This window comes from Loxodonta africana, chromosome 25 (genome assembly GCF_030014295.1).
Source record: "Loxodonta africana isolate mLoxAfr1 chromosome 25, mLoxAfr1.hap2, whole genome shotgun sequence".
In the NCBI taxonomy this organism is placed as follows: Eukaryota; Metazoa; Chordata; class Mammalia; order Proboscidea; family Elephantidae; genus Loxodonta; species Loxodonta africana.
Genome location: NC_087366.1, coordinates 38,579,528 through 38,592,858, shown reverse-complemented (window position 1 = coordinate 38,592,858; position 13,331 = coordinate 38,579,528).

The following is a 13,331-nucleotide window of genomic DNA, read 5'->3' as shown; positions in this document are numbered from 1 at the left end:
TCACTACGAGTCAGAATCGACTTGACAGCAACAGGTATGCCTTTCTCTGCTTTTCCTTTGTTTTATCTGAAATTTCACACCATCTTCTTTCCCTTTATTTTTTATTAAGCGTAGCCTAGAAAAACTCCAAACTTGGGAGCCTAAGAAAAAATAGAAATTAATCCATTTCTAAGCTAAGTTAGAAGCGACTAGATGGTGCAAACGGCTAATGCCTGAAACATTGGAGGTTTGAGTCCACCCAGAAGTGCCTCAGAAGAAAGACCTGACAATCTGCTTCCAAAAACTTAGCCACGGAAAACCGTATGGAGTGCAGTTCTACCCTGACACACAGGGGTTGCCATGAGCCAGAATCGATTCAACAACTGGTTGGTTAACCTAAGTCAGGAAGGGCAGTCAGAGGGGCCCAAGGAGGAAGGTGTGATGGCAGCAGTTACCTTAGCACGAGGAACTGAGGCGGACAGAAGGGGAGAACGAAGGCTGGTTCTGATAAACATACCAGGAGGAGGTATAGCGCAGCGCGTGAGAGCGCAAGCTCTGGAGCCTGTCTGCCTAGGTTCCCATCCCAGTTCTGCTCTAATTAGCTGTTTAGCCTTGGGAGAGCTACAAGCATTTCTCTGTACCTCAGTTTCCAAATTTATAAAATGGAGAAAATGAGAGCGCTTACCTTGGAATACCTTTGGGAAGATTAAGTGAATAAATATGTAGTGCCTGGCATTCAATCAGCATTAGATATAATTATATTACTAACCTCTTCCTATTTGTATTTATTTATTTAGCAAATGAATACCTCAATATTTGTTTCAAAATGTAATGTCCAGAGCAAAAGAAGATTCTGTCAAGGCAGCATAGGGAGGAGGACTTGTAATTTCTTATTTGTACTTATATATTTATGCCCTCTCCTTGGATTCATCTTCTAACCAATGGCAGAGATTGTAAAAAAAAAAAAAAAAAAGAAAAAGAAAAAAAAGCCACAAGACTGGTCTGAGGTCTCAGAACACAGAGAACACCTCTTTAGTATCAACCAACTGGGCTAAATTAATCTGTTATATTTATGTTGGTATTGCCTGTTCTGATGTTTTTAGGTGCACAATATTTCTCATTGGTAAACATGATTGATAAGACCATTCATTTTTTCAGGAGGTAATGTGTCCCAGGGTCACCCCGGTGGGCAGGTTTCAGCAGAGCATCCAGACTAAGACAGACTAGGAAGAAAGGCCTGGTGATCTACTTTCAAGTATTAGCCAGTGCAAACTCTATGGCCACAACATATATGTAGTAGAAGATGAGCCTCCTAGGTTGAAAGGCACTCAAACTACACAGTGGCCACAACATGCCAATGATCCAGAAGATGGCGCAGGGCCAGGCAGCATTTTGTTCTGTTGTGCATGCGGTCACTCTCGGTCGAACCCAACTCAAGGGCAACTAACAACAATGTGACTCACAACTAACAACAATGTGACTCAGCATCCATGCAGAAAAGGAACATGGCGGTTTTCAGATTCCCTCCACATCAGACGTGATTCAGGGGCTGAGATGGTTGTGACCTGCTGTGAGGAGAGACTGTCTCAGGTCCTGGCCGAACATGAGGAGGGGTATGCTCTCGGTCACGTTGGCTTCCTTTTCAGTCAAGATTGAATCACTCATCCTCACTCTGTCTTCTGGGATTTTATGGACTAAGTGAGTTTCCCTTCCAAATTTTCTTCATTTTCAAGGTCTTAAGTGACATTTTTATGCATGAATAATTGAATTTTTATCATTACTATAGGAACTGAAAAGGGAGTAAAAAGATCATCAGAGCCAATCTTGATTTTTATCTTCAACCACAAAAATCTCAAGGTGCACATTTTAATAGAGAAAATGTAGAGAAATGCAATCTCCAATTCAAATCATGAGCCAATATATTGATCCAAAATACAAATTCGATGAAGCAACTGCAGCTCAAGATAAACAGGATGGGGGCACAGACTTGCCAAAAGATTACAGAATACAAGGTGTCTTAATCATCTAGTGCTGCTTAGTCATCCAAGTGGGTGGCTTTAACAAAGCGCAGTTTATTCTCTCACAGTCCAGTAGGCTAGAAGTCCAGATTCAGGGCACCAGCTCAGGGGAAGGCTTTCTCTCTGTGTCAGCTCTGGGGGAATGTCCTTGCCATCAGTCTCGCCTTGGTCTGGGAGCATCTCAGCACAGGAACCCCACGTCCAAAAGACACACTCTGCTGCCAGCACTGCTTTCTTGGTGGTATGAGGTACCCCTGTCTCTCTGCTCACTTCCCTCACTTATATCTCAAAGAGATTGGCTTAAGACACCATCTAGTCTTGTAGATCTCATCAATATAACTGCCACTCCTGTTGTTGTTAGATGCCATCACTGCCACCAATCCATCTCATTTCGTCATAGTGATAGGATTTACAACACATAGGGATATCACATAAAATGATGGACAATCACAAAATACTGGGACTCATGGACCAGCTAAGTTGACAGATATTTTGGGGGGACACAATTCAATCCATGACACAAGGTTTGGCTTCTCCCTCCCCAGGTCTCCAGCCCACACCATCCCTGTGGGTACCCTCACTGATGATGACTGCATCACGGGTAGCAGATACATGGAATATTATCATACTGTGTAAAAAAAAAAAAAAATCCCAGAAGGTTGAAATGAAGTCTTCTATCCAAGCCTATATTCTCCTTGCCTCTCCCCCCCCCAAAAAAATTAAAAGTTGCTTTGATTATATTATATAAATATTTTTCTTTTGTCTTATTCTTTTCAATCCCTTATATTAGAAGGTAGTATTCTGAGGACCCCTAAGGAACAGAAATTAGTATTAAGTAGAAATCTTTGTAAATATACCAGAGACACAGAGACCAGACTTAGAAAGCATAATCACTTCTTATTTAACCTATGAGTTTGAATCAACTTGATGGCAATGGGTTTGGGGTTTTGAGGGGGCAAGTTTAAGCAATGAAATAGATTTTGACAGTCACCGAATAAAAAAGTATCCATTCTGGCATCTGGGGTTCACTTCCTTATAAAAAAATAAATATTCAAGAATGAAGTACCAACAGGAGAGATTCACCCAAACTCCTTAACTCAAGTATCTCACTCTCTTCCCCTTTTAACTCAAGGCCTTAAATTTCTACCATTTTTCAGAGAGTTTAGTGCTGATGGAAAAGGTCAGTCTGGCAGCCCTAAAGAATTCCACTCTATTTATTTCTCTACCTAAGGGACATAGTTTGGATCCTTAGCTACATTGGAAGACTTGAATCATACTAGTTGGAATATGAGCCATCCAGAAGTTGAAAAAGAAAATATATATTCAAGTTAAAATCAATCCAATTTTAAGAAGGCCATTAGTCAACCCAGTTTTAGAAAGGTTCTAAGCAAGTATGCGAGGCTAAAATAGGCTAACTTCCCAAGCATCACTGAACAGCCTTCATATGGGACTCGACAGTCACAGCAGACTGCTGGACCGGACATTAATTCCAATTACTTCACAGTGTAAGGTTTATAAAAACCCATTGCCATCGAGTCAATTCTGACTCATAGCGACCCTATAACACAGAGTAGAACTGCCCCAGAGGGTTTCCAAGGAGCAGCTGGTGGATTCAAACTACTGACCTTGTGGTTAGCAGCCTCAGCTCTTGATCACTGCACCATCAGGGCTCCATAAGGTTTCTAGTGCCATACAATTTAGGAGAAAGGCTTTCCTGAACACACTGCCCCAGATTTAAAAGAGGGCATGAAATGTTGCCCTCTGGTGGCTAGGTCATAGAAGACAGGCTCTAACATTAGCCCAAAACCAAAATCAAACCTAATTTGCTGTGGGGTCAATTTCAGCTCATAGCGACCCTACAGGACAGAGTAGAACTACCCCATAGGGTTTCCAAGGAGCGGCTGGTGGATTCGAATTGCTGACCTCTTGGTCAGCAGCCAAACACTTAATCGTGGGTGCCCCTGGGTCCAGGGGAGCTCAATTTGTACTCTTCTGAATTTTCAACCTTGGTTCAAGTGGTAAAGTCTTGAACAGCCTTTATTTTATAGTTAAGTATCTTTGAAAAAATTTATTCTGAAGCAGGTTACATGTGGTGGAATCACCCGCATAAAAATCAACACTAGTCCCAGATACCACTTGTCGTTGTTAGCTGCCGTCAAGTCGGCCCCCAACACAACCAAACTGAATGCTGTCCTGACCTGCACCATCCCCATGACTGGTTGCAGATTGGATCACTGTGATCCAGACAGTTTTCACCAGCTAATTTGCAGAGGTAGATTGCCAGGCCATTATTCCTAGTCTGTCTTCATCTGGAAGCTCTGCTGAAACCCGTTCAGCATCATAGCAACACACAAGCCTCCGGTGACAGACAGGTGATGGCTGCACATGAGACCCATGGATAAGGAATCAAACCTGGGTCTCAGCCATGGAAGGTGAGAATTCTACTCCCTCCCTCCCACTCCAGATACCATGACTGGGGTGACAGGAAGACGTTGACGTATATTTCATTGTAAAATTATGAAGCTGCTCAGGAAAATTAAAATTGAAAATAATGTGATCCTATTTTTTTTTTTTTTTATGTTTTAAGTATAAAATCCTATTATCCTCCACACAGTGCTGTACAGAAACCATTCTCATAGGAAAACTGTAACTACAAGCTAAAAGTGCATATGTGTGGTTTAAAAAAAAGAAAAAAGTTTACGGTTTAGGAGTGATAGGGATGAAGTAGGAGTGCCTTGGATTTAAACGACCAGAGTTGAAGACAAGTGTTCCATGTGATTTAATCCCAAAACAAAACATGCCCAGGAAGATATTTCCCAGGCTGGCAAGTGGACAGCAAAGGGCACGTTTTCTTCGGTGGAAAGTATTTGAAATAGGGCATTGCTTAATGTCATCAACTACAAGGCATGTCCCTTCTGCTAACGGGAAGAGACTGTCAAATCTGGTTTGTATTCCTCCTTCCCATAAATCCAGGACAGTGAAAGTTCATGAAAACATGAAACAATTTTCAAGATCCCAGAGGCCATGACCTCCACAATTTTCCTGTGATACTTCGCAAGCACCATTCTACACAGTCATTTATTTGAAGACTTCAACCTCTGCCTGAAAAAAGGAAGCTATTCTAGTAGAACTATTTGAGTGGAGCCGTGTTTACTCAGGGCTCATGCTGTCCCCCTGCCTGGAATGTTCAGTCTTCAAGGTCATGCACAAGTCCATCTCCCTGTATATCCAGCTGTCACCCCTGTCTCGTTTTTCTGATTCCTCTTGCCTGAGTCATTGCCTGAGCCATGCAATTAGTAGTTTATTACACATCGCCTCATCTTTGATTGTTCTCCTTTGGTCTAACATCTCCCAACGCCCTCACAAAATGCTAAGTGATCCTCGCAGGTGGAACATTTAGGGTTCGCTCGTTGATCTCCCTTTACCAGGCTATTGGGATGCATGGTAGCTACATAGTGGGCATTTCTCTTTAATGAGAAAGAGGAATCAGCAGCCCTACTGTCAGCTAAAATTACCATTAAAAAAAAAAAAAAAAAACCCGCTGCCATCGAGTCATTTCCGACTCTTAGCAACTCTATAGGACAGAGTAGAGCTGCCCCATAGAGTTTCCAAGGAGCGCATGGTGGATTCAAACTGCTGACCTTTTGGTTAGCAGCCGTGGCACCTAAACACTACGCCACCAGGGTTTCCAAAATTACAATAAATAACCCTTTTATTTTGTCTAGCACTTTATGGCTACAGAGGGCTTTCAGACATGATCGAAGTGAAATGTTACACTTCTCATAAATACATATTACAAAGGCCACTCAATTATGTCAGTCAGATTGCCTGTGTAGTGCTGGGCAGTCCAAATGATGCTGCCACGTAAGTATGCAGGTAGTGTTCGCTTGAAGATCAGGTTCTAGAAAAGTACAGTGCCCGGCTCTGGATTGCATAATTCCAAGTTTCCTAGTGGAAGCCAAGGCTTCCCTTGTTATTGTTGTTGGCTGCAGTGATGTCGGCCTCTGATTCATGGCGACGCCATGTACAACAGAACGAAACGCTGCCCAGTCCTGCGCCATCCCTGTGATTAGTTGTGAATCAGACTGTTGCGATCCATAGGGTTTTCATTAGCTGATTTTCAAACGACAACCACCTGGTCCCCAACCAATCATGGGGATGGTGCAGAAGGGGGCAGCATTTAGTTCCGTCATGCATGGGGTCACCGTGAGTCGGGGTCAACTTGATAGCAGCTGACAACAACAACAATGCCCTGTAGTGAGGGAAGAGAAGAGACTGTCAAATCCTGTTTTTATTCTTCCTTCCCTGCACACAAATTACCTAAATTACAGGTAAATCATCACAACTAACTTTACTAGACAAAAGAAATGATTAATTTCCTTGGCCACTCCCATCGCATGCCCATCAGTCTCTGGGTCCTCCTGACACATCAATTCCTAAGACTCACTCTATCCTTCCCACTCACTCACTCTCATTTCCATCTCCAACCCTTGTCCAATGCTGAGCACTTCCCCCTGGGCTTGCAATCCTTCTGCATAAGCCCCACATCCTTGTGGGCTGAAACCACTCTCTTCCCAGTCACCTGGGCCCAGTCCAGTGTCACCGTCGGACTCTGCAGTGGCTCTCACCCTTGTATCTCTATGCTGTCCTTGTTCTCCCACGTCCTGCATCTCTTTCCTGATTGACTACTCAGATGGCTCCACGTCATCAATGAATCATGTCACCTCTATTTATACGCTAATGTTTTTCTAGAAGTCTCAGTTTCTTCTTAGCTCTTCCCCCTAAGGACACCAACATTATGGCGTCCAAGGTCACTACACACCCCTCCGGCCTAGGTTCCCAGCTTCTGGCCATTACCTCTACTCAAATGATCTTATAGAGCAGTGCTGTCCAATACAATAGCCACTAGCCTCATGTGGCTACTGAAATTTAAACTAATTAAAATTAAATAAAACTAAAAATTCTGTACCTCAGTTGCACTAGGTAGATTTCAAGGACTTAATGGCAACATGTTGTTGTTAGTGGTGACGGTATCAGATAAAGCATTCCCATCATCGCAGACAGTCCTGCTCTACAGGGCTGTTATATAGCATTGACATTCCCATGGTTCACATACACTCTCACTGGTCTGGCCACAGCAGGGAAGAGGCAGTTTTCCTACAGTGGGATTTGTCCAAGACATGCCATGAAGAAAATGAATTTTGAACTAGGTTTTGAAATCATAATAATATTATATCTGTCTCTACCATCCGTCTTCGGTTTGTCATACTGTAGTGCCCTGCATGTTGCTGTGATGCTGGAAGCTAGCTATGCCACCAGTATTTCAAATACCAGCAGGGTCACCCGTGGTGGACAGGATTCAGTGGAGCCTCCAGACTTAGACAGGCTAGGAAGAAAGGCCTGGCACTCTATTTCCAAAAATTAGCCTATGAAGTCTGGGGTCTTAAACGCTAGCAAGCAGCCATCTAAGATGCATCAATTGGTCTCAACCCACCTGGATCAAAGGAGAATGAAGAACACCAAGGACACAAGGTGATTATGAGCCCAAGAGACAGAAAGGGCCATATGAACTAGAGACTACATCATCCTGAGACCAGAAGAACTAGATGGTGCCCGGCTACAACCGATGACGGCCCTGACAGGGAACACAACAGAGAACCCCTGAGGGGGCAGGAGACCAGTGGGATGCAGACCCCAAATTCTCATAAGGCTAGACTTAATGGTCTGACTGAGACTGCAAGGACCCCGGTAGTCACGGCCCCCAGACCTTCTGTTGCCCCAGGACAGGAACCTTTCCCGAAGCCAACTCTTCAGACATGGATTGGACTGGACAATGGAGAGGGATGCTGGTGAGGACTGAGCTTCTTGGATCAGGTGGACACTTGAGACTATGTTGGCATCTCCTACCTGCAGGGGACATGAGAGGGTGGAGGGGGTTAGAAGCTGGAGAAAAGGACACGAAAAGAGAGAGTGGAGGGAGAGAGCGGGCTGTCTCATTAGGGGGAGAGTAATTGGGAGTGTGTAGCAAGGTGTATATGGGTTTTTGTGTGAGAGACTGACTTGATTTGTAAACTTTCACTTAAAGCACAATAAAAGTTATTTAAAAAATTAGCCAATGAAAACCCCATAGATCACAACAGAATATTGTCCGATATAATGCTGGAAGATGAGTCCCCTACATTGGAAGGCACTCCAAATACACAGTGGCCACAACAATGGATAATGGAACAAGTATATCAACAATCATAAAGACGACACAAGACCAGGCAACACTTCATTATGTCGTACATGGGGTCATCATGAGTCAGAGTGGGCTCAACGGCAACTAGAAACAACAGATCTGTGTAATACTTCACACACACACAGCATTTTTGCATATATCTTTAAATACTGTGGTTTAAAATGGCACAACAATTCGTAAGGCAGAATAGCATATGCAAAGACACGCAGCAGAAAAAGCGTAGCCTGGGAAGACAGCGAAAGGTCTTTCTCAAGGAAACATGCTTTAATTTGAGTGGCTGTTAGGGCATCACAAGGCCATTCATATTCTTTCTAAGGATGGTTCGACTCGCTTTTACATCCCTTTATTTGATCTTAATAACACTCTACACTGCTACCTGGTAAACCATTCTCATTGCTGTGAAGTCGATTCCAACTCATAGCAACCCTAAAGGACAGGGTAGAACTACCCCACAGGGTTTCAAGGGTGTAATTGTTATTGAAGCAAACTGCCACATCTTTCTCCCACGGAGCAGCTGGTGGGTACAAACTGCTGATATTTTGGTTAGCAGCCAAGCACTTAAGCCACTGTGCCACCAGGGCTTCTTTACCCAGTAACACTAACCCATTATTAACACAAACATGGAAAGACTACATCCCATTATACAGCAAATCCTGACAGCACATCTTTTGTATAAAGTCTTGTTTCCTCTGAAATCAGAATTGAAAAGGCACTCCCATGTATTTTGATGAGGTGACTGTAATTCCAGCCGTACTTATATGTTAAATCAAGACCAGAGAGGGCCGTTGTGCCTGGGGTCTTAAAAGCTTGCAAGCAGCCAACCAAGGTACAACAGTTGGTCTCTATTCACCTGGAGCAACAGAGGAAGAAGGGGTGAGGATATGGAATGTATGGCTAATTGTCTCCATGAACAACTGCCTCCTTTGCCATGTGACCACAAGAACTGTATGGTGCCCAGCTACTATTACCAAACATTTTGATCGAAGATTCCATAGAATAATCCTGATCAAAAGGGTGAAAATGTAGAACAAAATTCAAATTCTCATGGACTCTCGACTTTCTGGAGCCATGGAGGGTAGATGAACCCCCGAAACCATTGCTTTGAGGTATGCTTTAACACTTAAACCAAAAGTATCCCCTAATGCCTTCTTAAAACCAAATAATAGTTTAGCTTAACTAGTAAAAAAAGGTCTACCTTGAATATTATGCTCTTTTAAGAACTACCTACATGGGATCCAATTGACAACAGCAATTCGAAAGCCTAGATAGGAACCTTGGGTGGCAATGAGTTTATGTTAATGAGGAAGGAACAACTGAGACAAAGAGGGTGAGAATGCTTGCACAACTTGAAGAATGTAATCAATGTCACTGAATTGTACATGTAGAAACTGTTGAATTATTGTATGTTTTGCTGTGTATATTCTCACCAATAACAACAAAATAAATAAAATTTAGGGAAAAAAATGAACTGAATTAAAAAAAAAGAAAGACCAGAGAAGGCTAGGGAAAAACCAAGACAAAAGAAAAAGGAGGATACGGACATCTGAACAGACTCACCTCCAATTTTAACCCATCTCCTATTGACTCTTTCCTCTTCTCTCCACAATTCCACCTTCTTAGCATAGAACCCTGGCATCAAAAGCCATGCTTAGCAACATTCTGGCTAGTGGCTACCATATTGGACAGAGCAGGTCTAGCTAGAGTTTAAAGGGCCAGGTCAGGAGTCAGAGAAAGGGAAACTAGGAGTTCAAGTTGGGTCACCACTCAGGCTTTGAAGAACAGGTATTAGGAAAATAGTTCCTAAAAGTTTTAATAGTCTGTGGTGTTTCTATATTTTGAGTCCAGATCACCAGGGATTTGGGGAAAGCATCCTCCTTAGAATGAGTTGCTTCTTATAGAAGCCTAAGTCTACTGGGCAGGGTACAAGAGAATGTTTCCATTCCTCCATCAGAATCCAGAAACAACCTGCCTCGTGGTCGTGACACTCTTAAAACTGCAGTTCCCAACTGTTTTTCTAGATATTCATAGTCTCCCAATAGTTAACAGGGTGACTGATTCCAGATTTTTTTCCATTCAGTGCATTCAAGCCACATTTTCCAAATTAACATTTAATGTAGGCTCTATTGATCCCTTCCTCCAAAACAACAACGCTCTTTTACTGAATTAATTTCCTGTGGCTGCTCCAACAAAGTACCACAAAGTGGATGGCTGAGAGCATCAGGAATATATTATCTCAAAGCTTTGGAGGCTAGAAGTCTGAATTCAGTGTGTCAGCAGGGCTATGCTTTCGCCAAAGGCTCTAGGGGAAGATCCTTTCTTGTCTCTCCTGGCTCAGGTAGCCCCGGGTGCTCCTTGGCTTGAGGCTGCAGCATAACTTCATCTCTGCCTCCATCTTCACATGGCCATCTGCCCTCTGTGTCTCTGTCTGCGTCTCTTCTCTTTTATAAAGACCCCAGTCATCTTGGATTAGGGCCCACCCAACTCCACAGTGACCTCATGTTAACTTAACATACAACATCCTCAAAGACTCTATTTCCAAACGAGGTCACAGTCATATGTACCGGGGTCAGGACTTCCAAGATGTATTGCGGGGGGTGGGGGGGACACAATTCAATCCATTCACCAATGAAAATGCTTACTCTACACAAATATTACATGAAGATTTTTCCAATAATAAATGTATGAGATTATACACACGTGTATAATCTTTATATACCGAGCAACTCAAATCCTGTTATGCACACTCGGCAGTGCTGTCGAATCAACCAGTTGCAACTGTGACACAGTAGGTCTTGACCCTTTAAATTTCATCATCCACCTTCCATCTTAAAAACTGAGCCTTACTCTTGAAACACTTTGTCAAGTAAAAAAAAAAATTCTCTCCATGAGCTTTCTGCAACTGCAAATTTTTTCACACTTAAAAACCAAATCAAAAAAAAAAATCGAATCACAGTTTACATTCCACTTGGAGAGCAGAGGACAAGCAGTCACTTTCAAACACGGGTACACAAAGCCTCAAACCACTCAGGCAGACTGTACTAAATGTGCCTATCAAAATATGGTACTTCTATAACCAACCGCTTCCTAGTGTGGCTGTAGCATATTACCATAATACAGTGATTTAAAACAACATGAATTTATTATCTTACAGTTCTGGAGGTCAGAAGTTTAAATGGACCAGCAGGGCTGCACGCTTTCTGGAGACAGAGCCCATTGGCTGGTGGCCCCTCCCTCAATCTTCAAAGCCAACAGCGGAGCATCTTCACGTCTCTCTCTCCCTGCTTCCATGGCCACATCTCCGTCTGATTCTGACATTCCTCTCACCTGCCTTCCTTTTATAAAGACCCTTGCGATTATATTGGGTCCACTTAGATAATCCCATTGCAAGATCCTGAACATAATCACATCTGCAAAGTCCCTTTTGCCATGTAAAATGACATATTCCCAGGTTCTGGAAATTAGGAGGAACCGTGGTGGTACAGCGGTTAAGAGCTATGGCTGCTAACCAAAAGGTCAGCAGCTCAAATCCACCAGTGACTCCTTGAAACCATATGGGCAGTTCTACTCTTTCCTACAAAGTCACTACAAAGTTGGAATCAACTCAGTGGCAACGGGTTTGGTTTTGGTTTGGGGATTAGGACCTGGACATCTTTGAGGGCCATTATTCTGTCTACCACACCAATCTCATAAGCTCATTTCTGTCTGTAGACGATCTGATGAAGAGTTATCTTTTGAAGGCATTATTAAAAAAGCCAAACCCACTGCTGTCAAGTTGATTCTAACTCATGGCAACCCCATGTGTTACAGGGTGAAACTGCTCTGCAGGGTTTTCCTGTAATCTTTACAGGAAGGAGCCCTGGTGGCACAGGTGTTAAGTGCTTAGCTGCTAACTGAAAGGTTAGCAGTTCAAATCCACCAGCCACTCCAAGGGAAAAAGATGTGGCAGTCTACTTCTGTAAAGATTATAGCTTTGGAAGCCTACGGGGCAGTTATACTCTGACCTATAGGGTCAATACGAGTCAGAATCGACCTGATGGCAACGAGTTTTGGGTTTGGCTTAATCTTTACAGAAGCAAGTCACCAGGCCTTACTTCCACAGCGCTGCTATATGGGCTGGAACCATCAACCTTTTAGCAGCTGATTGCAAACTGCTTACGCCCTAGATTACTTAAAAAGGCATTATAGGTTCTGACTGACATAATATTTGCATTATGCACTTCAACATCAGATAAAATACAGTAGGATTACCTAAAAGGAATGCGAATTATTCTTCCAGACTATTTACCTTTCAATATTTCTTAACAATCTGCAATTATCATTTGCTAAAAGTAGTGTGGATTTCACTGTATCCCCTGGTGATAAAATGTGAGGTCATGTAAAAATGTGACATGATACATTTTGAGTTTAATTCACTCTCAGTGGCTTATCTTTTAAAATCATGTGGCTTTTTGGTTACCACATGCTGACTCATATCGGATACATGACAAATTTGAATTAGTACTAGACCAAACAAAAAAATTATTCCCAATAATAAACATGCTTTAAAGGAATGAAACAGTAGATGGAAAGAAATCGTTATTATCTTATTTGTAAATTCTTTTTAAAATCTGATAATCAAAGGAACAGGATGAAAAAGCTCTGCTTATTTTCAAATATACCTATCTAGATGGTAGCCTTCTTCATTCGCATCTAAGGAAAACTATTGTGAGATCTGTTATGGAATAAAGTGACCCGCCACTAGGAATGGGTTAAGTTGGAGGCAGATGAAATGCACGGGCTTAGCAGGGATCTCTGGAGGGGTCTGAGATGCTTGAAAGGTAAGACTCAGCAGGTGAAAAGGACAAAGAACTAAGGGGGCCTCTCCATGTGTTTGAGGCTATTTTTAGTCCAAGGATGAGACGTTCCACTTCACTGGCTTTTGGTTTGCTTTTGGGGAGAAAAAAGATTTTTCCTGCTATAGCAGAAACTCAGGCAAGAAAGGGTGATTTTGTCTTTAAAAAATAATAAACACTCAATGGAAGTTCAATAAAGTGTTGTCTCTCAGAATACTGTCCTGTCACCTCTTTAGAGGGCAAGACATTGAGTGCCATATC